Genomic DNA, 22,514 nt, shown 5'->3' with positions numbered 1-22,514 from the left:
ATCCGCTTGCAGGAAGAAGTGCCAGAAGGATTATCAGTGGGGAGGGGTGAATGGACAAGGGAACCACAGAGAGAGCAATGCCTGTGGAAAGCAGAGATGGGTGGGAGGAGGTAAGGTTGTGTTTGATCATTGGATACTATTGCAGTTGGCAGAAGTTTCATGGCATATAGATCAGTGACAATGAATCGGATTCTGATTCTGATTATGAAATCCCCTGGATCTGAGAGTCAGAATTCTAGGATTTTAGAAGCTAGGGATGTGGAGAAAGTGGATCTAATGGGTATATTTTCCTAGATTCTGAAAAGCTTCCAGTGGTTTGGCAAAATGCAAATGTGATATCACTATTCATGAAAGGATGGAAAAAGCAAACACTACAAGCCAGTTATCTTAACATTAGTTGACAGGTCTGTCATTAAGGAAATGCTAACTGAGCACTGTGTAAAGCATAACATCATTAGGAAAGTCAACATGGAACAAATTGTATTGTACAAATTTATTAGAGTTCTTTGAGGATGTAACCAGCAAGTTAAATAAAGAGGAGGCTAGAGTTCCATTTTTAAATTTCCAAATGGCATTTGATAAAGTGCTACAAAAAAGGCTAGTGTACAATGCCTCCTGGAGTTGAGGTTCGTGTTATGAAAAGGAGATGAAAAAATAGGCAGAAGTGAAAGAAGAGTTGAACTGGTCATTTGTAGACTGCAAACTGCATCAGATGGATTCCTCAGAAGTCAATGGTGGAGCTTTGGCTGCTTAGCATCTAATGACTTGGACAGTGTGTACTGCAACAGTACTTGTGATAATGCAGAGTAGGTGGGAAAGTAATTGTGAGGGAGACTCAGAGTCTGCTGGGGGATACAGATAGGTGTAGTGAATGAGCAAGGGGATGTCAGTTGGCAGAAAACAAGGGGAAATGGGAGGTTATCCACTTTGGTGGGAAAAGTATAAAAGCATAAGTGCATAATTCAGTTTATTTTTATTGCCATACACACCAGGGTGAAATAAATTTTGTGCTTGTGTAGAGCTCACAGAGTAAACAGTGTACATGGTAATAATAAATACCACAATAAATAAACACAGAATGGTGCAAAGATTGTAGTGCAGGCTGAAATAGTGCAAAAAGAAATGCTGAAGTGACAATAGAATAACTGAGAGAGGTAGAGTTAAAAGACATGGCAGCACCACTGGGAAGGGGATGTGAAAAACGTGATCAGTTTGGAAGTCTGTTAGCAGTGGGGGGAAAAGCAGTTCTTGAATCTGGTTATCTGGGATTTCAATTTTCTGTACCTTCTCCCTGATGGTAGAAGAGAACAAGAGAGCCAGGGTAGCAGGAGAATAAGTAATGTTGCTATTATTTGAGTTGTGTGTGAGACTACTGGTGTTCAAAGGGATCCGGATGTGTTCTCAAAAACACAAGAAGATATTATACAGATATAGTAAGTGAAAAATAAAATCAGAATCAGTTTTATTATCACTGTCATTGTGAAATTTGTTGTTCTGTGGCAGCAGTACAGTGCAAGACATAACAATTATGATAGCTTATACATTTGCCTCAACTGCAGGGGCTATAGAGCACTGAAATAGGTAATTTTTGATGGCTCCTTACCGAATGCTGTCAACAGCCCAGGTCTCCATACTGAAAAAAGGAGAGTCTTGACCAATAGGCAGTTCCGAGTAGGTTCACTGACTGAGAATGAGAAAAGAATGAATAGGTTGGGTCAACGTTGAATTTATTGCCATATCCACGAGTACCTGTAGCAGAAGTACAATGAATAACTTACTTGCAATAAGATCACAGGCACATAGGCGTACAACATTCCCAAGAAAAACATAACGAAACATAAATTATACACTATTTTTACAACAAAGAATATAATTACAAGAATACAATTAGAACAACAAAAAAAAACATAGTCTATTTTAGTGCAAAACTATCCAAGTGGCCATGGTATTGCCATTCTGAAGTAATGATCAGGGTTGTGCCAGTTGGTTCAAGAAGTAAATGGTTGAAGGGAAGTAAAAGTTCTTGAACCTGATAATGTGGGACTTCAGGTTTTTTTTCCCCTTGCCTAATGGTAGATGTGGGAAGATGTCATGGCCCAGATTGGAGATCTTTGATGATGTACACTCTGAAGTTTAAAAGAATAATAGATACTTCCAATGAATAGAGTTTGACAAGGTAGATGCTGAGAGTTGGTTATCCTGTTGAGATTGTTTCAGGGGCACTCCTGTGGATACTTACACCTAGTTATGAAAAAACTGCTCGCCCCTTGTCCCATACAGTCGTGAGAGCTTCTCCTTATCAGAGTTTTATCTAGTTCTCTGTGAGAAAGGCAGGTGTCTCTTTCTAGCATCCTCTCAGTCATCACAGCTTGGTGAGTTTATGGGCTCCTTCTTCCTCTCTAACTCGTTTGCTCTTGTTTTAAAGCCTTTCTCCCTCACTGGCCACTCCCAGTCACTGGATACACTCTGCCATACCACTTCAGAACTTGTTGGTTCATAATGTGACACCATCCTTTATCGTTCCCTAATACAGTTTAACGTCCCTCTATAGAGGACAGTGCTTCTGAGGAATGTTTCAAGCTAACTGCTCACATCCAAACCAGACAGGGCCAGGGAGCTTTCAAAACTTTGAATCTGGTACTCAACTTTCTGAGTTAATGCTTTGCTACACATAGTTTACTCTCTCCTGCCAGACACAATCACTCATGTAATTAACTTCTGTCATCTCTGGTATCAACTTAGCAAATTTCCTTCTCCTGTGCTTTGGCACCCTGCCCAAAGATGTGCAACCAGACCTGGATGCAACAATCCAGCTGAGACATGAATGGAAATTTACAAAAATTGTCAAATTCCGGAGCTTAACTGGCAGAGTATGAACATTTTATAGGCAACCCCAGAGCCTGAGGGAATACAGAGTTGTTCTGCACCTCAGTTTTGACTGTGATTTAAAGTTATTGCATTGGACCAAGCAAGAGTGGAATGAAATTCATCACCTCTTTTGTGTATATTTCCATGTAGGAATGTTTCAAACCAGCCATTCCCATCCCATTTACCAGTGAGGGCAATTATGTTTAAACCATGTTGGGACCTAATACTTCTCAATAGATCTGTATGAGTTATGTCATTGTCAATTGATGGTTTGTAGTTAGTTTCCCATTATGTCAATTTCATGTACACTGTTAATTTCTTTTACCCAGGCAGATCTAAGCTCGCTCTATCATCAGAAGTCTGCATGAACCTGCTACAGCTGTCATCCACAGCACGTGGCAGATGAGTTTCATGTTGATTCTCATTGTAAAATGCTTCATCTTGGAAGGATGAACAGCAGCCACTGTGTATTCCCACCTCAGATGCACTGGCGGCCACTGAAAGTGTCATACTGCTGATCGGTGGATGGTTAGGACACTGCAAGAGGTACCCCAAGCCTAGTAAGAGCTAATCCGCTTCTTCTGAGGTGTGGTCACAATCTTCTTGTTCTTGTTCTCTCTCTCTCTCTCTCTCTCTCTCTCTTTCTCTCTCTATCTCTCTGTCTTTCTATCTCTCTATCTCTCTGACTATCTCACTATCTCGCTCGCTATATGTCTATCTCTCTGTCTATCTCTATGTCTATGTCTTTATCTCTATCTCTCCATCTCTCTATCTTTCTATCTCTATCTCACTATCTCGTTATCTCTATCTTTCTATTTCTCTATCTCTCTATCTCTATCTCCCTCTCTAACTCTCTCTATATCTCTCACTATCGCTGTCTCTCTATCTCTATCTCTATCTCTCCCCCCCACACCACTCTTTCATTCATCCCTCGCTCTCTTATGTTAACCAAAGTAAAGTGTACCTTATTAAAATCAACCAAAACCTGCAGATGCTGGAAATCAGTAAACACAGGAAACACTCAGCAGTTCAGGCAGCATCTGTGGAGCTAACGTTTCGGGTCAAAGAACTAGGAATGAGAGACAACAGTAGTTTTAGTTGCAAAGAGTGTTTGAGAGGAACAAAGAGAATATCGCTGATAAGATTGTGATAATGATCATCTGCTGATGAAGGCTTCTCTCCTGCTGTTAATAAAGCTATTGAATGGATCTCATAGATGTTATAGATGAAGTCTTGACTTCATAATCTATCTCATTGTGTCCCTAATACCTTATAGTCTACTTGCACAGCATTTCCTTGGTATATGTAACAGTGACACAATTTTCCACATTCTGTTATTGTTTTCCCTTTTTAATACTGCAATATACTTGTGTTTTGACATAATCTGTATAGATGGTATGCAAAACAAAATTTTACACTGTATCTCGATAAATGTGACAATAATGAACCAATTCCAATTTCAAATCCATCTGGTTGATAGATTTGTAAGGGTAGTCAGAAGAGAGCACAGACAAAGGAGCATATAACAGATGTGAAATGTGGAGTCATGGGAGACAGACAGCAGATCGGGCTGTGCTCATAGAGAAGGGTAACTGAGTCAATGTCACAGATGGATAACCTACAACAGAACCAACAGGTTTCACACAAATTGAAGAAATGTGTTATATACAGTAAAGTTCAAAGTAAATTTATTATCAAAGTACAATATATGTCACCATATACAACCCTGAGATTCATTTTCTTGTGAGCATACTGAATAAATGTACAGAATAATAACCATAACAGAATCAATGAAAGACCATCTAATTTGGTCGTTCAACCAGAGTGTAGAAGATGACAAACTATGCAAAAACAAAATGAGAGAAATAATAATAATAATAATAAATAAGCAATAAATATCGAGAACATGAGATGATGGGTCCTTGAAAGTGAGTCCATTGGTGGTGGAAATATTTCAATTATGGAGCAAATGAAATTGAGGTTGTTGTTAAGGCATTACTCACCTAGATTTTCAATCTCTCCCCAAATGCTGCTTCATGACCACCTTTGATTCGGTCTACGACTGTGGTGTCATGAGCAAACTTGAATATGGCATTTGAGATGTGCTTAGCCACATAGTAATAGGTGTAAAGCAAGTAGAGCAGGGGGGTGAAGCACACAGCCTTGTGGTGCACCTGTGCTGATGGAGACTGGGGAGGAGATGTTGTTGTAAATCCAAACTGACTGGGGTCTGCAAGTGAGGAAATCGAGGGTGCAATTCCACAAGGATGTATTGACGTCAAGGTCTTGGAGATTAGTAATTAGTTTTGAGGGGACAATGATATTAAATGCCGAGCTGTAGTTGATAAAGGGCATCTTGGTGTATGCATCTTTGCTGTCCAGATATTCCAGGATTGAGTGGAGAGTCAATGAGATGGTATCTGCTGTGGACCTGTTACTCCGGTAGCCTACTTGGAGCAGACCTAAGTGGCTTCTCAGGCAGGAGTTGATACGTTTCATCACCAACCTCTCAAAGCACTTTATCATAATGGATGTAAGTGTGACTGGATGATAGTCGTTGAGGCAGGGCACCACGCTCTGTCTGAAGCAGGTAGCTACCACAAAGTGCTGAAGCGAGAAGTTAAAGATCTCAGTTAATCAGCACAGGTCTTTAGTACCTGACCAGGTACTCTGTCTGGGCTGGATGCTTTTTGTGGGTCATCCTTGTGAAAGCTGCTCACACATCAACCTCAGAGACTGAAAAAATAGGATCATCGGGGGATGTGGGAGCTTGTGATGGTTCCTCCATGTTTTGATGGTCAAAGTGAGCTCAGAAGGCATTGAGCTCCTTTGGAAGCAAAGCCCTGCTGTCACCTATGTTGCTTGATTTAACTTCATGAGAGGTGATAACATTCAAACCCTGCCACAACTGAGCAGCCTTTGTTGATTCAACTTTAGTCCGGCATTGCCACTTTGCCCATGAGGTGGCTTTCCGGAGATCATACTTGGGCCTCTTGTAACTTTCTTGGTCACCATACCTGAATGCCTCTCATCTGCCCCTCAGCAGACTGTGGATCTCGTGGTTCATCGGGGCTTCTGATTGGGGAAGACTCTGAATGATTTTGTGGGGATACACTCGTTGTTGAATTGTTGAATCCAGTGCTGTCCAAAAGACTGCAATGTGGTCAGTTGCAATTTGAGGTATTGTTCCCCAAAGTCCCCACTGGGCCTTGATATATGTCAAGATTAGGTGCTGAGGTCTCCAGAATTGACCTGAGATCTGAACCTTTTATTTTAGAGTAAGAATGACATCCCTTTAACTATCCTGATAAGCAATGGCCTGCTCAGAGTTGACCTGCTATCATTACTTCTGTCTTCCTTCGCAAAGCCCCTCATCACTTTGAGGGCTTCTCCATAGTTCCCAGTTTATCTTATTGCAGATTCTGACTGTACTGTGGTGAAATAATTTTAGCCCCAATCCTCGCTTGTTAGATGCCTGTTTCAGATAATTAAAGTAAAAGGGATTAAACAGTGATGTGTTGAAGGTAAAATTGGATGCATTATAAGTTGTTTCCATTCTGACTTTATAAAAAATGTACGGGCAGAGAGTACATTGAGAAAGACAGATATATGAAATAAAGAACCAATATCACTGCTTTGTTTATAGTGGGTTGTCGATTTCAGCTGAGTAGCAGCAAAGATCCTATCACTATTCTCAGCATTCGTCACTAATCACAAAGAAAAATTAGCCAAGGTGTCAACAGCAAACTGACCCAAGTCCCCATTTCGATTGCCAGTGCTGTATCAGCATCATTGTCTGAAAATATTGTGTCATATTCTAGACATATACTGACTGGTCCCGACTCTCACTTATCTTTGCAATGCTGTTCTCTCAGTCTTTTCCTCTTTCTCTCTCTCTCCTTCTCTCCCTTTGCCCTTCTCCCTCTCCCTCTCTCCCTCTCCCTCCCTCTCTCTCTCTTTACCTCCTTCAGTCTGTCTGTCCTGCTCCTTCTCCATCCTTCTCTCACAACACGCAAACACACACACACACACACACACACACATCAATGTAACACACACAAAATACTAGAGGAACTCAGCAGGCCAAGCAGCATCTACGGAGAAATGTACAGTTGATGTTTCTGGTCGAGGCCCTTCATCAGAACTGGAGAAAAAAAAGATGAGGGGTAGATTTAAAAGGGAGGGAGAGGGAAACACAAGGTGATAGGTGAAACTGGAGGGGGTGGGATGAAGTAAAGAGCTGGGAAGTTGATTGGTGAAAGAGATACAGGGCTGGAGAAGGGGGAGTCTGATAAGAGAGACAAAAGACCATGGAAGAAAGAAAAAGGGGAGAGGAGCAACAGAGGGAGGTGATGATCAGGCAAGGAGATAAGGTGAGAGAGGGAAAAGGGGGTGGGGAATGGTGAAGGAGAGGGAGGGGGACCATTACCAGAAGTTTGAGAAATTGATGTTCATGCCATCAGGCTAGAGGCTACCCAGACAGAATATATGGTGTTGCTCCTCCAACCTGAGTGAGGCCTCATCACGACAGTAGAGGAGGCCGTGGATTGACGTATTACAATGCAAATGGAAAGTGGAATTGAAATGGGTGGCCACTGGGAGATCCCGTTTCTTCAGGTGGACAAAGCGTAGGTGACAGCAAAGCAGCCTCCTGAGAGCTGGAATATGCACATCTATACTCACATCATTCTAGCAGATGCAGAGTAGAGAGTACTCTGACAAGGTGAATCTGCACTGTAGGGTTCAGGAAAGCTCTACAACTGGTAGAACATGGGTTTTCACCGATATACAGGAGGCCACACCAGGAGCACCAGATACAGTAGATGATCCCAACAGACTCAGAGGTGAGGTGTCGCTTCATCTGGAAGGGCTGTTTGGGGCCCTGAAGGGTAGTGAGGGAGGAGATGCAGGAACAGGTGTAGCACTTGTTCCACTTGCAAGGATAAGTGCCAGGAGGGAGATCAGTGGGGAGAGATGAATGCACAGGGGAGTCGCGTAGGGAGCGATCCCTGTGGAAAGCAGAAAGTGGGTGGGGGGGGGAATGTGCTTAGTGGTGGAATCCTGTTGAGAGTTGGCGGAAGTTCTGGAGAATTACGTGCTGGATGCGGAGGCTGGTGGGGTGGTAGGTGAGGACAGGAGGAACCCTATTCCTGGTCGGGTGGCGGGAGGATCAATGTAGTGTTTAGTATTGCCGTGTTCAATCAGTCAACCTGTCTAATAATGATCCCTGGCATCTGTGGCTGGGAATCTAGGGCATTACGGACTACGTAAGTGAAAATAGCATCGACTCTACCAGTGATGCCTCCCTCCCTGATGCTCCAAACAACTTTTTTTGCACACTTCGAGGCATACAGCGCAAAAGCTACCCCCTCCCAGGTGAGCAGCTGCTGCTGTAAACACAGCGGACGTGAGAAGCACTCTGGAGCGAGTCAACCCCCATAAGATGGCTGGGCCAGACAACATCCCAGGTCGAGTACTCAGGGAGTGTGCACAACAGCTCACTAACATCTTCAACAGTTCACTCATCCTGGCTGCTATCTCCACATGCTTCAAATCAGCCACCATCATCCCTGCACCGAAAAACTCTATACCTTCAGAACTAAACTACCACCTAGCGCTACTAACGCTAATCATCGTGAAGTGCCTTGAACGGCTGGCAATGGCACACATCAAAGACTCCATTCCTGTCACTTTGGACACTCACAAATCTGCTTACTGATAGAACCACTCTACAACAGATGCCATAGCATCTGTTATGCACCTGGCCCTGACACACCGAGAAAACAAAAACACTTGCGTCTGAATGCTATTTCTGGATTTCAGTTCAGCATTCAACACTTTTGTCCCACAAACCTTGGTGAACTTCCTAACCAACAGACTTTAGATAGTCAGGATGTACCACTGCTCCTCCCTCCCCATCATCCTCAACGTGGGTGCCCCCAGGGCTGTGTGCTGAGCCCACTGCTGTACACTCTGTTCACATGACTGCAAGGCCAAACAACCGAGTAATCACATTGTCAAATTTGCCGATGACATCACAGTATCGGCTCATCACTGTCATTATGGTGAGCAGCCTACAGAGAGGAAGTGAAAGAGCTCGAGGCCTGGTGCCAGGCAAATAACATCTTCCTCAATGTCAGCAAGACAAAGGAGATGGTTATTGAGTTCAAGAGAACTCATACCCCTCACACTCCTCTTTAGATCAGTGGCACAGCGTGGAAACTGCAAGTAGTTTCAAAATTCTGTGAGCGCACATCTCATACAACCTCTCATGGTCCCAGAACACATCCTATACAATCAGGAAAGCTCACCTACTTTCTGAGGAGGCTGAAAGGAGCTGGAATATGCACATCTATACTCACATCATTCTAGCAGATGTGGAATAGAGAGTATTCTGACAAGGTGAATCTGCACTATGGCGGCCAGGAAAGCTCTACAACTGGTAGTCAAAACTGTCCAGCGTATCACCAGCGTCAGCCTGCCTGCCATCAAGGACATATATTTAGAAAGATACCTGAAAAGGGCCAGGAGCATCATGAAGGATCCCACCCAACCTGCTCAGGGTCTGTTTGTCCCACTCCCATCAGGGAGGAGGCTACGTAGCATCCATGTCAGGACCACCAGACTCAACAACAGTTACTTTCCCCAAGCAATAAAGCTGATTCAACAACCTCCACTCACTAACTCAAACCCTCCACATCTCCCAGCACTACTGCTTTATCATTCACTTTATGTATAGGCACTCGCGTGCCTAGCATCACTTTCTGGAAATACAGTCAATCTGTGCATACTGTATAAGCTGATTGTGTTTCCTTTGTGCTGCATCAGATCCAGAATAACAAATATTTTATTCTCCTGTACACTTGTGTACTGGAAATAGCACTAAACAATCTTGAATCTTGAACTTATGAAAGATTTGGAAAATGTTTTGCTGTGAACAGTAGAGTGTGGGTGAAATTCATGTTGGGACATGTGGTGTGCTGTGGTGAGAAGTGAAAGACTACTCAAGGAGTCAATGGCAGCATAGCAAAAGTTGGCAAATCAGGCATTCATGGATCAAATGAGACTGCAGATGATGGATTATGGGGCAACATGCAATCTGCTGAAGAAACCCAGCCTATTGAGCAGTACCTATGGGGGTGGGGTGGAATGGAATTGTTGATGTTTTAAGTTAAAACCTTTGACAATTCCTTTCTCCCTGCAGATGCTGTTTGACCTGCTGAGTTCTTCCAGCAGATTGTTTGTGATTCATCATCAATGAATCATCTTCAATGTGATTCATCATCAGTGGACACGGCAATACTACATACATTGTGTGTGCAATGTCCATTTGAAGTTAAAGCACTTGACATACCTATGAAGAAGAATCATGGATTTGTAATGACTGGCACCCAAAACTCCAGCATACTTGTCCCTCAGGCTTGATACTGGCAGACAGCTGCAGATGTAACCCTAAACACTACTCTGCTACAGGTTTCAAGCTGTGAGATGCAAAGTTGTTGACGTGAAGTGTTTGAGGCTAATGAAACAGAGGTCTAATTAACTTGTATGCTGGAGACCAAACCCAGTGTCCATGGAGGATGGTTTAAGTGCGGAGACTGCCCCTTTGCTCTTGAAATCTCTGCCATTCTTCCTGGGTCAGGACTGTGCTTGAAACACTGCGTTATCAGTGGCATCTCAAAGCACGGGATAGTAGGACAACAGGGTGTTGTCAAGGCAGGGATTGGTGACATTATTTCACACACACTGCATCAAAAAGACAGGCATTTCCTCTGCAGAAAGCACCGTCAAACCCCAGTATAGAGAGGCACTGATGCGCGAGATAGCTTGCTCTATTTCTCCGGATTAACCCAGTCCCGGCTTTTCTGAGGGAATTGTCGTGCAGAGAATGCCTCGAGAGGTTTGCGATATACTGTAGGTCAGGCACATAAACTAAATGGGATTCCCTTTATGAGTCTCTCAGTTTCTCAGGCATTATGTTGATTGATAGTGAAGGCCTTGTCATCACATAGCCTCAATTTGCTCTGCCATTCAGGTGTTCTCAGGCTCAATCATGCTATATCAGACTTGGCATTCCATGTTTTCTCCACCGTTAAATGCCCTTTCACTACCATTTTCCCATTATATCAGGGAAATAATGTCAGGAGTCTGCATTTCACCCCTTTGAGACTGTCCTGTCATTCACTGAGATCACATCTGATCTGTGAAATAACTCCAAACTCTCACCTTTCCCAGATCCCTTAACCTTGGTTTGCAAAACCAGTATCTGATTTAAAGTTAATAATTGGCCTAACATCAATCACCATTAGCGAAAAAAAAATCTGTCCCAAATTTCTACCACCTGCTGTGTTTCTTTGCCTTCTAAAAGATGTGATTGAATATTTTTAGACTCTGTTCTCTAGTCCCAGATTCCCCATCAGCACAGGTAGCTTCTTCTATTCACTCCATTACTTCCCTTTTCCTTTGAATAAAATTCTCCTTTAACCTTCTAAATTCCAGTGAATGCATCCAGAGATTGGGCACTCTCCACACCCTGAAGCCTATCATTCTGTATGTTGCACTCATCATAACAATATATATGCTCAACCGTATGGTGTGCACAACTACTCACTAGATACCAGGTGTAGTTGATCTCCAAATCTCTTTCATTCTTCCAGCTTCACACAGTTTTAAGGTCCTCTATTTTATCTTCTTTAGGCTTAAAATTGTTGCCGCCTCACTTGCCAACATTGAAATTCATCTGCCACAATTTTGCCCAGCTATTGGCTGGCGGGGTAGAGATACGTCTCTATCAAAGGAGATGTAAGGTGCTCCTTCCCTCCGCTAACCTGCAGATCAGCCTTGGGCAAGGTGTAGCACCTGCTTAGCCCCTGATTAGGGTCAGATGACACTATGAAAGTAGGTGGTGGATGGTCGTATGAGCAGCTGGTGCATATCACAAGTCCTGGTTATGCGACCACTGACACCAGGCAGACAATCTCTGAAGAGGATTGATAATGGCTGGGGTCACTGTCTTGTAAAGACACTGCCCAGAAGAAGGCAATGGCAAAACACTTCTGTCGAAAAAATTGCCAAGAACAATCATGGTCATGTGACAATGATCACCTACGTCATACAACATGGCACATAGTGATGGCGATGATTGCATGTACCTCTTTGTAGCTTAATGTTCTTATCTACGTTGGTACAGTGTCGACTCGCTGGTATTGCCAAGCTTGCTATCCCAACCCATTGTCTAAGTTACATTCAGAGACCAGAGACTATTATCTCTGAGCCTTTCCCACCCAGGTCAACAATCTCCAACAGACCTGCCTGATCTGCTGAGTTAGACCATAAGACTATTAGATATCAGAGCAGAATTAGGCTATTCGGCCCATTGATTCTGCTCCGCCATTTGATCATGGCTAATTTATCACTCCTTTCAATCCCATTCTTGTGCCTTTTTCCCATAACCCTTGTCACCCTTATTAATCAAGAACCTATCAACTTCCACTTTAATTATACCCAATGACTTGGCCTCCACAGTTGTCTGTGACAATGAATTCCACAGATTCACCACTCTCTGTCTAACAAAAATTCCTCCTCATCTCTGTTCGAGAGATACATCCTTGTATTGTGAGGTCCACTCTATCTTGGCCTTTCAATAGGTTCAGTTCTTCTGATTTCTTCAGTGTTGCTCCAGTATCTGCAGTCTCTTGAGTCTCCAGCTCAATTGTCTGTTCAATTCCAAGTATTCCACCAACAGTTTTGTTTAATTGGGTTTCATCAAATACTAAAGTTGTACAAATAATATTCATATGCATTAATAAATATCAATTATACCTCTGACTCATGTGTTGGGGAAACAACGTCTCCATCGTTAGTAACTGTAGTTTATTAATACATTTACCTCAGACCGCTCAGAACTGATAGCTAAACAGTCTGAGGTAAACGTATTAATAAACTACAGTTACTGACTTCCCCTCACGTCACCGCAGCAGAGTCTGAGCTGAGCTGGGCCTTTCCATCCATCCCCTCATGGAACTCTCGTGCACCTCACACCTTTTCACTCCTCCTCACTGCCCACTCCTTCCTCTCTCAAGATCTCCATCATTTGATCCAAGCTGTAAACATTCCACCCAAGATGCTGCATATAAATTAGTGCTGGTGCTGCCTTACTGAACGTCACTTACGTTTTCATGGTGTGAACTTGCTGCTCTATTTATAGGATTAATTGGTCTTCAAAACATTATAGAGTTCTTTAACATTTTTTTTAGATCTGCGCATCACTTGTAAGGCAGATTTGTCGCCCGTCTCCAATTGCTGCTGAGACAGTGTTGTTGATCTCCTTGAACTGGTGCCACCTTCCTAGTGAAGGTGTCCCCAGAATGCTCTTGGGGAGGGAATTCCATGACTTAGACTGGCGATATATTTTCACATCGGGATGGTACGCAGTCTGTCTGAGTGGGCAGATGGTGAGGGAGATCTGGAAGCGATGGCACCAAGTATTGCATTGTTGGCATGCTGTGTTGATGCCAGAATGTGTGGTTGTACTCGCGGCCCGCCCCCAGCATATTCTTAGGTGTGCTGGTTGTTAATGCAAATGACACAATTTACTGTATGTTTCAATGTACGCGTGACAAATACATCTGAATGAGGGCACCTTCACTGGAGGAACTCAGTGGGTTTGAGTAGCATCTGGGGAGAAAAGGAATTTTCCACATTTCGGGTTGATACTTGCATCAGGATCAATCCTTCTGCCGGGTTTTGATGCGAAACTGAAAGAGTTCCTTTCCTGTCTCAGACGTTGCTCAATCCACTGAGTTGCTCCAGCAGTTTGTTTGTTGCTCCAGATTCCAGCATCCGCAGTTTCTTGTGCACTTTTGTACACAGTGCACTTTTCCTTCGTGCGAAAGGTTGTGGGGTTTGGGCTATGCTGTTGGAATAGCCTTGGTGAGTAACTATTGTGCATTTTATGGAAGGGATACACTGCAGCCAGTGTGCGCCAGTGGTAGACGGAATAAATGTTGAGCGTAATGGATCCAGTGGGCTGCCTTGTTCTGGATGGTGTCAGGCTACTGCAGAGTTGTTGGAGCTGCACACGTCCTGCAAGATGGTGGAAAAGCTTTAGGGTGTCCAGGGAAGAGTATCGCACTCCGGGATATTCAGCCCCTGACTTGGTGTGGTGGTCAGTGCATTTATGTGACTGGCCCAATTAAGTTTCTGGGTGGTACGCAATATGTAGATGGTAGGAAACTCAGCGAATGCATATTGCAAACACGAGGAAATCTACAGATGCTGGAATTTCAAGCAACACACATAAAAGTTGCTGGTGAACGCAGCAGGCCAGGCAGCATCTCTAGGAAGAGGTACAGTCAACGTTTCGGGCCCAGACCCTTCATCAGGACGAACTGAACAAAGAGCTAGTAAGAGATTTGAAAGTGGGAGGGGGAGAAGGAGATCCGAAATGATAGGGGAAGACAGGAGGGGGAGGGATGGAGCCAAGAGCTGGACAGTTGATTGGCAAAAGGGATATGAGAGGATCATGGGACAGGAGGCCTAGGGAGAAAGAAAAAGGGAGGGAGAGAAAAACCCCAGAGGATGGGCAAGGGGTATAGTGAGAGCGACAGAGGGAGAAAAAGGAGAGAGAGAAAAAGAATGTGTGTATATAAATAAATAATGGATGGGATACGAGGGGGAGGTGGGGCATTAGCAGAATTTTGAGAAGTCAATGTTCATGCCAACAGGTTGGAGGCTACCCAGACAGAATATAAGGTGTTGTTCCTCCAACCTGAGTGTGGCTTCATCTTTACAGTAGAGGAGGCCGTGGATAGACATATCAGAATGGGAATGGGATGTGGAATTAAAATATGTGGCCATTGGGAGATCCTGCTTTCTCTGGCGGACAGAGCGTAGGTGTTTAGCGAAGCGGTCTCCCAGTCTGCGTCAGGTCTTGCCAATATATAGAAGGCCACATCGGGAGCACCGGACGCAGTATATCACCCCAGCCGACTCACAGGTGAGGAGTCGCCTCACCTGAAAGGATTGTCTGAATGCATATTGCTTCTGAATTCAAGTTCAAGATTCCTTTGTTGGAGCAGGTCATGGCCTGGGACTTGTGTGGCAGAAACGTTGCCATGTCTCAGTGCTTGTGCCAGGGTCTTTCTGTGCACAGACAGTGGCTTCTTCATGTGCTGAGGATTACAGACCAGGTCGGCGCAGCCAGCCCGCAATTATTTAACTCTTTTAGCCATAGAGGTGAACAAGGGAAATGGAATTGAGCTGAAATAATAGAATGGCAAACACCTGGTTCAATTATCACCATCCCTTCAGTAAACCTCCGATAATGCGGTACTGGATTGTCAGAAATAAGTAGCTGGTAACTGGGTTATGTATCAGATGGTACTGGACCATGGTGATTCACTGCAAGCTGCTTTCTCTGGATCTATTCATTTCCATTATAACCATTCTATATTTTGAAATCTAAATAAAATAGCACTTTATTCTGAATTCTGTTGCCTTTCCTTTGTACTGGCCTGATGCGGATGTAGTGAAACGTTCTGTCTGGATGGCATGCAAAGCAGAGTACATGTGACAATAACAAACCAATTTACCAATCCAGTGCAAAGCTTTTGTTTGCATGCCATTCAGACAGATGATTCCAAACATAAGTACCTCACGTGCCGAGCTTCCCGAGGCTGCTGACGAAGAAAAGATATGGATGTGATATCTTGACCATTGTGTTCATGTGGCTAGACCAGGTCATATTGTGAGTGATTTTTACATGTGGGAGCTTGAAGAATTTAAAGATCACCACTGATTCATACAGGGATGTGTATTCTGCCCTGCCTCTTGAAACAATGACCAGCTCTTTCGTTTTGCAAACACTGAGGGAAAGATTGTTGTCCTTACACTGTGCCACTCAGCTCTCTGTTCCATTCTTGTACTCCAGATTGTGGACTGAGACCTAGCCCACTGCAGTGTTGTCATCTCCAAGCCTGTAGAAGGAGTTAGATCAGAATCTGGCCACACATCATGTCGCATCCTTGGGGAACATCAGTGTCGAAGATAGCCACATGACCATAAGGCGTAGGAGCAGGGTTAAGCCATTCAGCCCAGCAAGTCTGCACCACCATTTCACCATGGCTGATTTATGATCCCTTCCAACCCCATTCTCCTGTCTTTTCCCCATAACCTTTAACACCTAGTCCAATCATGAACCTATATACCCCAATGACTTGGCCTCCGCAGCTACCTGTGACAATGTATTCCACAGCTTCACTACTCTCTAGCTACAGAAATTCCTCCTCATCTCTGTTCTAAATGGATGTTCCTCTATTCTAAGGCTGTGCCCTTTGGTCCTAGATTCCTCCACTATAAGAAATGTCCTCCCCGCATCCAATGTATCAAGGCCTTTCAATATTCGGTAGGTTTCAAAGAGATTCCCCCTCATTCTTCTAAACTCCACTGAGTACAAGCCCAGAGCCATCAAACACTCTTCATATGTTAACCCTTTTATTCCTGGAATCACTCTTGTGAACCTCCCTTGGACCCTCTCCAATGTCGGCACACATTTTCTTAGATAAGGGGCCCAAAACTGCTCACAATACTCCAAGTATGGTTTGATCAAAGCCTTATAAATCCTCAGCATTACATCCTTGCTTTTATATTCTAGTCTTCTCAAAATGAATGTTTACATTGCTTTTGGCTTCCTCGCCACCAACTCAACCTGCAAGTTAACCTGTAGGGAATCCTGCACAAGGACTCCCAAGTCCTTTTCTACCTCTGATTTTTGAATTTTCTTCCTGTTTAGAAAATAGTCTATACTGTTATTCTTTCTACCAAAATGCATGACCATACACTTCCATACACTATATTCCATCTGCCACTTCTTTGCTCATTCTCCTAATCTGCCTCAATTTTTCTGCAGACTCCCTGCTTCCTCAATACTACCTGCCCCTCCATCTATCTTCGTAAAGTCTGCAAACTTGGCCAAAGACTCATCAATTTTGTCATCTGAATCATTGACATTGAACTGGAAAAGAAGCTGTCTGAACCCCAACCCCTGTGCAGCAACGGCAGCTAATCAGACAAGACCACCTTTATTCCCACTCTTTGCCTTCTGCCAGTCTGTCAATCTTCTATCCATGCAGGTATCCTTCCTTTAATACCATAGGTTCTTGTTAAGCAGCCTCATGTGCAACACTTGTCCAGGGCCTTCTGAAAACAGTGATGGAGTTGCTGTTGCCTGTCCTTACCGATTGTGGCCTGTTTGTCAGGAAGCCAAAGGTCCAATTGAAGAGGGAGGAACCAAGTCTCAGGCAGGAGTTCAGGTATGAGATTTCTTCCTGAGGACTCCACATCTAGCTCACTCGTCCGTTGGGAATGTGAGCCAGAATTCTAGAATACAAGTGGTGTGTGCAGCAAGGGCTGGGACTGGAGTCGGAATGCCAGCAGTCAGGAATGTGGGAAGGTACTCAGAAATAGAGTGCTTGTCTGTTACCTTTTAAGCTCACTGGCGGACCGTAAAGTTTATTACACTGTGTGTTTACTCTCTACTGTGCACCACATGTTTACCGTGTATCATGTAAGAAGGTGAAATAAAGGTGGCTGGGCGTTAATAGGGGTAAGTGCAACGGTCCAGAAAAGTTACTGGTCCAGCACCATGCAAACTGCTGTATTATCAAATTTTAGATTAGATTATTAGATTAAATTAGATTATGAGGACACGCAATCCTCTTTTATTGTCATTTAGTAATGCATGCATTAAGAAATGGTACGATATTCCTCCGGTGTGATATCACAAAACACAGGACAGACCAAGACTGAAAAACTAACAAAAACCACATAATTATAACATATAGTTACAACAGTGCAACAATACCATCACTTGATGAAGAACAGGCCATGGGCACAGTAAAAAAGTTCAAAGTCTCTCGAAAGTCCCACATCTCACGCAGACAGGAGAAGGAAGAAAACTCTCCCTGCTATGCCCGACCACAGTCCGACTCTGAGTCGTCCGAAAACTTTGAGCTCTGATCAGCCCTCCAACACCGAGTACCGAGCACCATCTCTGCCGAATGCTTTGACCCCAGCTTTGGTCGCCAGCAGCAGGCAAAGCCGGGGATTTTGGGGCCTTCCCTCCAGAGATTCTCGATCACACAGTAGCAGCGGCAGTGAACCGGGCATTTCAGAAATTTCTCCAAATGTTCCTCTGTGCTTCTCACGTCTGTATCCATCAAATCAGAATTGTGCACGGCATCCTACTTACAATTACGATATCATTTCACCGGAGAGCTGCGCGTGCTGCGTCGTGCCACCGTCTTCTCCTCCCGCCGATTTCGCCGCAAGTTTTATTAATGTGCTCAAAATTTTCAGCTCAGGGGTGCAGAAAAGAGCTGATAGAATGCTTTAATTTGATGCCGTTAACCCTACTCCATCATGCTGGATGAATGACAGTTGTTCCAACCAGCAAACAAAAGGCTGGAGTTACCACTGGGTCAGGTACCATCCAAGAAGGAAAGTAGACATCGCTATTTTGGGGTCAAGACACTTGCAGCTGAAAATGCATCCAGGTAAAGAGTCTGATCTGAAACACTGGCTGCCCATTTCCCTCCTTAGATGCTGCCTAACCCACTGAGATTCTCCAGTGTTCTGTACGTTACTCCTGATTTCCAGCATCTGCAATCATTTGTGTCTTCTTTGCTTCGATTAAACCTTTTGCACAGCCAATTTCAAGAAACAAATGGTAGCGGAATTAAATACGCAGTTGCTTGGCTTGTCACGCCAGACGAAATGAAAAAAGAAGTCAGCATTTTAATTTAAATTTATGTAAAAAATGAGTCAGGTCATCTCAGGTGCTCTGATTATAACACAATCAAGATTGGTGAAGGGTAAGGTGCTGGAGAGAGTGATGTATAACCTGTCACTGTCAGAGTAAAATTCTGCTTCAAGTGTTCAGTTAAATTGAAGAAAACATTAAAAATATCATCCAGGCTCCTCTGATTTAAGAAATGCCCGCAATTCCCTTGCACAGACTATGCGACACATACGTTAGGAAATCCAATCAAAAATATCACCATAAAACAAAATTTGAAGCCACAATTACTGAGGGTTTAGGCACGACGCTCTCTGGAAATCTCGTCATTTTTCACTGTCAATTTTCTGTTGCCACTCATTTCAGTTTGATGGTCTACAGCTGAACTTAAAGAAGTGTGAATGGGGAAGGCACAAATGAGGTGAAGGATCAGAATTGCCTGATTTGATTGAGCACATTTTTCATTATAAATGCTCGACTTTGAAAAATAATGATACTGCAATTAGTGGTTCTGGCATTCTATTTTCATGAAGGTTTTATGGGGTTCGAGATGAAGGGTGCTGCCGTTGTGTGATGTAGTGTTTGAGGTTCAAATTTCGGTAAGGTGGCAATATGCACGGTTGCAATGGCCTCTCCAGGTCCGAGTAAAGGTGTAATTGTTCGTCCTTTACATCTTCTCTGTAATCAGAAGTCACAGCTGGATGTTAAGAACATCAAGTACTACAGGTTTACCACCCCAAAGAGTTGCTGAATTGAGACAGAACTGGACTTGTTTGTGTACCGCGTTGTGGCCTGGACTTGTTGCATGCCATTATTGTGCAGATGTGGTGCACGGTCCAACAAACGGTGCAATTGATTGTCTTGGACAGTCTTATGGTGGTCGCAAGACCCTGTTGGACATTGGCAATGTAGAATACTGCAAGTCCGGTTCACTGGTTCATTGGGGAGACTGGCAGCACAGGAGCTGTGGTGCCTCAGTTGTTGCGTGGGCCAGGCCCTCAGGCCGCGGGCTTGCCTGCTGCAGCTGTGCAGGAAAGATGAGACCAGAGGCTGATTGGGGAGAAGCAGAGGATTCTGTGGGCGCTCTGAAATCCATTTCGGGATGGGGGCTAGCTCCTCCTGTTGGTACTGCCCTCCAGTGTTTGCTCAGTGGATGTCAGTCTGGATTGTGTTCACCTGCAGCTGCTCTAGCACTTAATTCAGTACTGCTGCATGCTAGTTCTTGCAGAAACATGGCTCCAAGACAACATCCCATGTACCATCAATCTATAGACCATGCCACACAGGGACTTGGGCTACATTATTTTTTTTGTGACTCTAGGTTTCTCTGTTATTGTAACTAAATGTGCTGTGTGCTGTGTGTGACTGTTGGTACTGTGTTTTGCACCTTGACCCGGGAGGAACGTTGTTTCATTTGGCTGTATACATGTGTATTGTTGAATGACAATTAAACATGAACTTGAACTTGAAATTTAATCCAATTCACTCATTGAGAGGCTAACAGAAAGCAGCAGTGACACTGGTCTTTTTTGCAGTATGGCTTTGTGCTTTGATACAGTAATCAGATAACATTATTGATCAGATATTACACCAGTGTTTCAACCAAACCCACTAGTGAGGTACAGTGAAATGTCTCCACTGGTATCAGCCTCAAAGCAGACCTAGCAGCCTAGCAGAGTGAAAGTGCACACTGAGGCACAGAGCAGTTCATTTCTGGCATTGTTCATGATCTGCCGCATTTACGAAGAGACATACGAAGGTGTTGCTGGTACTGAGTTATGGAGAGAGGGTGAGCAGGTTGAGACTGGAATGTTAGAGAAGCGGGGGGGGGGGTGTGGTCATATAGGAGTGTATAAGATCATGAGGGGCATAGATAGGTTCAGTACTTTTTCCCAGGACTGGGGAATCAAGAAAGAGAAAGGAAGGTTTAGGGTAAGAATGGATGAGACTTAATAGGAACGTAAGCAAGAAAATTTTCACCCAGAGGGTGGTCAGAAAATGGAATGAGCTGCCAGTGCAAGTAATTGGCTGAGGCAGGTACATTGGGACTGTTGAAAGGACACATATACAGATAGGTGGATGCAAAAGATTTACAGAGATATGGATAAACGTGGTCAAATGGTACTAGCTTAGGTGGCAAGACCAGTTGGGCTGAAAGGCCTGTTTCGGATCCCTGTGGCTCTTTTTGAAGCCATGCAGAATAGGCGGCAGAGTATAAGCAATGTTTAACCTACTGATCCAGGACTTATTCTCTATTACTTTGGTGCAGGTGTTAGCCTGTTTAATAACATCTCTACCGAAATAAGAACAGAGTAGGTAGGAGACCAGACCCTTCAATCTTTTAAGCCATTTCTTTATTTAATATGGTGACTGAACCTGGGTCTCATCCACTTTACTGCCAGTCCCAATATTCTGTGGTCTGCTGATAAATTAGTTAATCACTGTTGCAAGAGGTGCAGGTACAATCTCCGGAAAGCCACCTCTCGGGTGAAGTGGAGATTCCGGACTAGACTGGAATCAATGAAGGATGCCCGACAGGTGTGGCAGGGTTTGCATGGCATGACCTCCTACAAAGCTAAACCTTGAGACCATAGGGGAAAGCAGAGCTTTGCTTCCAGGTGTGCTCAATGCCTTCTATGCTCGCTTTGACCACAGAACGGGGAGGAACCATCGCACCCCACCCCCCCATGTCTCCCGATGACGCTTTGGTCTCAGTATCTTAAGAAACTTACAGGCTGCCTTCAAGAGAGTGAATCCAAGAAAACCATCCGGTCCAGTCTGTACACCTCAATGTGTGCCTTGTGCATGTAACACCAATATCTCGTGGGTATCCAAGGCCTTTGGAAGGGCACTGGGAAAATCCACTGTTCAGGCCATTCTTTCTTTTCGATAAAGCCATTAGGCAGGAGGCATAAGAACCTTGGGTACCACACCACCAGGTTTAGGAATAATTATTGTTAATTACCCTACAACCATCAAGCCTCTGAACCAGTGTGGATAACCTCACTCACCACAACTCTGAACTGCTTCTATGACCTACAGACTCACTTTCAAGGACTCACTACAACTCATGTCCTCAATCTTAATTTTATATATCTGTATATTGTACATTGTTTGTTAGTCTATGTTTTTCATAAATTCTATTGTTTTAATTTATTTTTCTGTAAATGCCTGCAAGAACATGGATCTCAATGTAGTATTTGGTAGCATATGGCGTACGTACTTCAATAGTAAATTTTACTTTGGTTTTGAGCTCGGGCACACATGGTTACCTGGTACCTCACAAACAAGTAATTAGGCGAATGACCGGTTGATCTGCTCCCAGTGTTGTTTGGTTGAAGGTTGCCAGGACACCTTTCAGCTGTTCCTTCAGGTCTTTAGCATCTCATCTAAGCCAAAGGAATAGCAGATGGGATCTCAGTTCAAGGTCTGGTCCGAAGATTGCACCTCTGGTCCCTCTGCTCTGCACCGGATTATCAGCTTAATTAGGAGCTCAGTGGGACTTCAAGCCCACAGCTTTCAGAGGGGAGAGGGATCCAAACTGATCCACGGTTTCTACGCAGGAGCAATCCAACGTGCACCTGGTGCAAGTTCTCTTGCACTGCTTGTGTTGCTGCAACCCAGCCAATACCTTGCTTAGTTAATCTTGCTGAAGTTAGTTTTGTTGGCTGTGGATGCTAGTGGTGATCTCTAATTCTCCCTGAGCTGTGGCAGTTAGGAGTTAGCCTCATTACCTTGGGTCCTGAGTCACGTACAGGCCAAACTGTGCAGGAATGATCAGTTATTTCCCATGCATGTAACTAGTAAACCAGGTGAATTTTTTTTCAATGGTACGTGGAACATAAAACAT

At 43.9% G+C, this 22,514-nt stretch overlaps 1 protein-coding gene across 6 annotated transcripts in view; it reads left to right on the top strand.

The window, feature by feature from the left end:
- The window catches only part of LOC134348348 (receptor tyrosine-protein kinase erbB-4-like), a 1,006,440-nt gene that overhangs the window by 584,354 nt on the left and 399,572 nt on the right, over positions 1-22,514 (top strand). The gene's annotated exons all lie outside the window — the stretch shown is intronic.

Source organism: Mobula hypostoma, chromosome 6 (genome assembly GCF_963921235.1).
Source record: "Mobula hypostoma chromosome 6, sMobHyp1.1, whole genome shotgun sequence".
Lineage (NCBI taxonomy): Eukaryota > Metazoa > Chordata > Chondrichthyes > Myliobatiformes > Myliobatidae > Mobula > Mobula hypostoma.
This window is presented reverse-complemented; position numbering and strand designations above follow the sequence as displayed.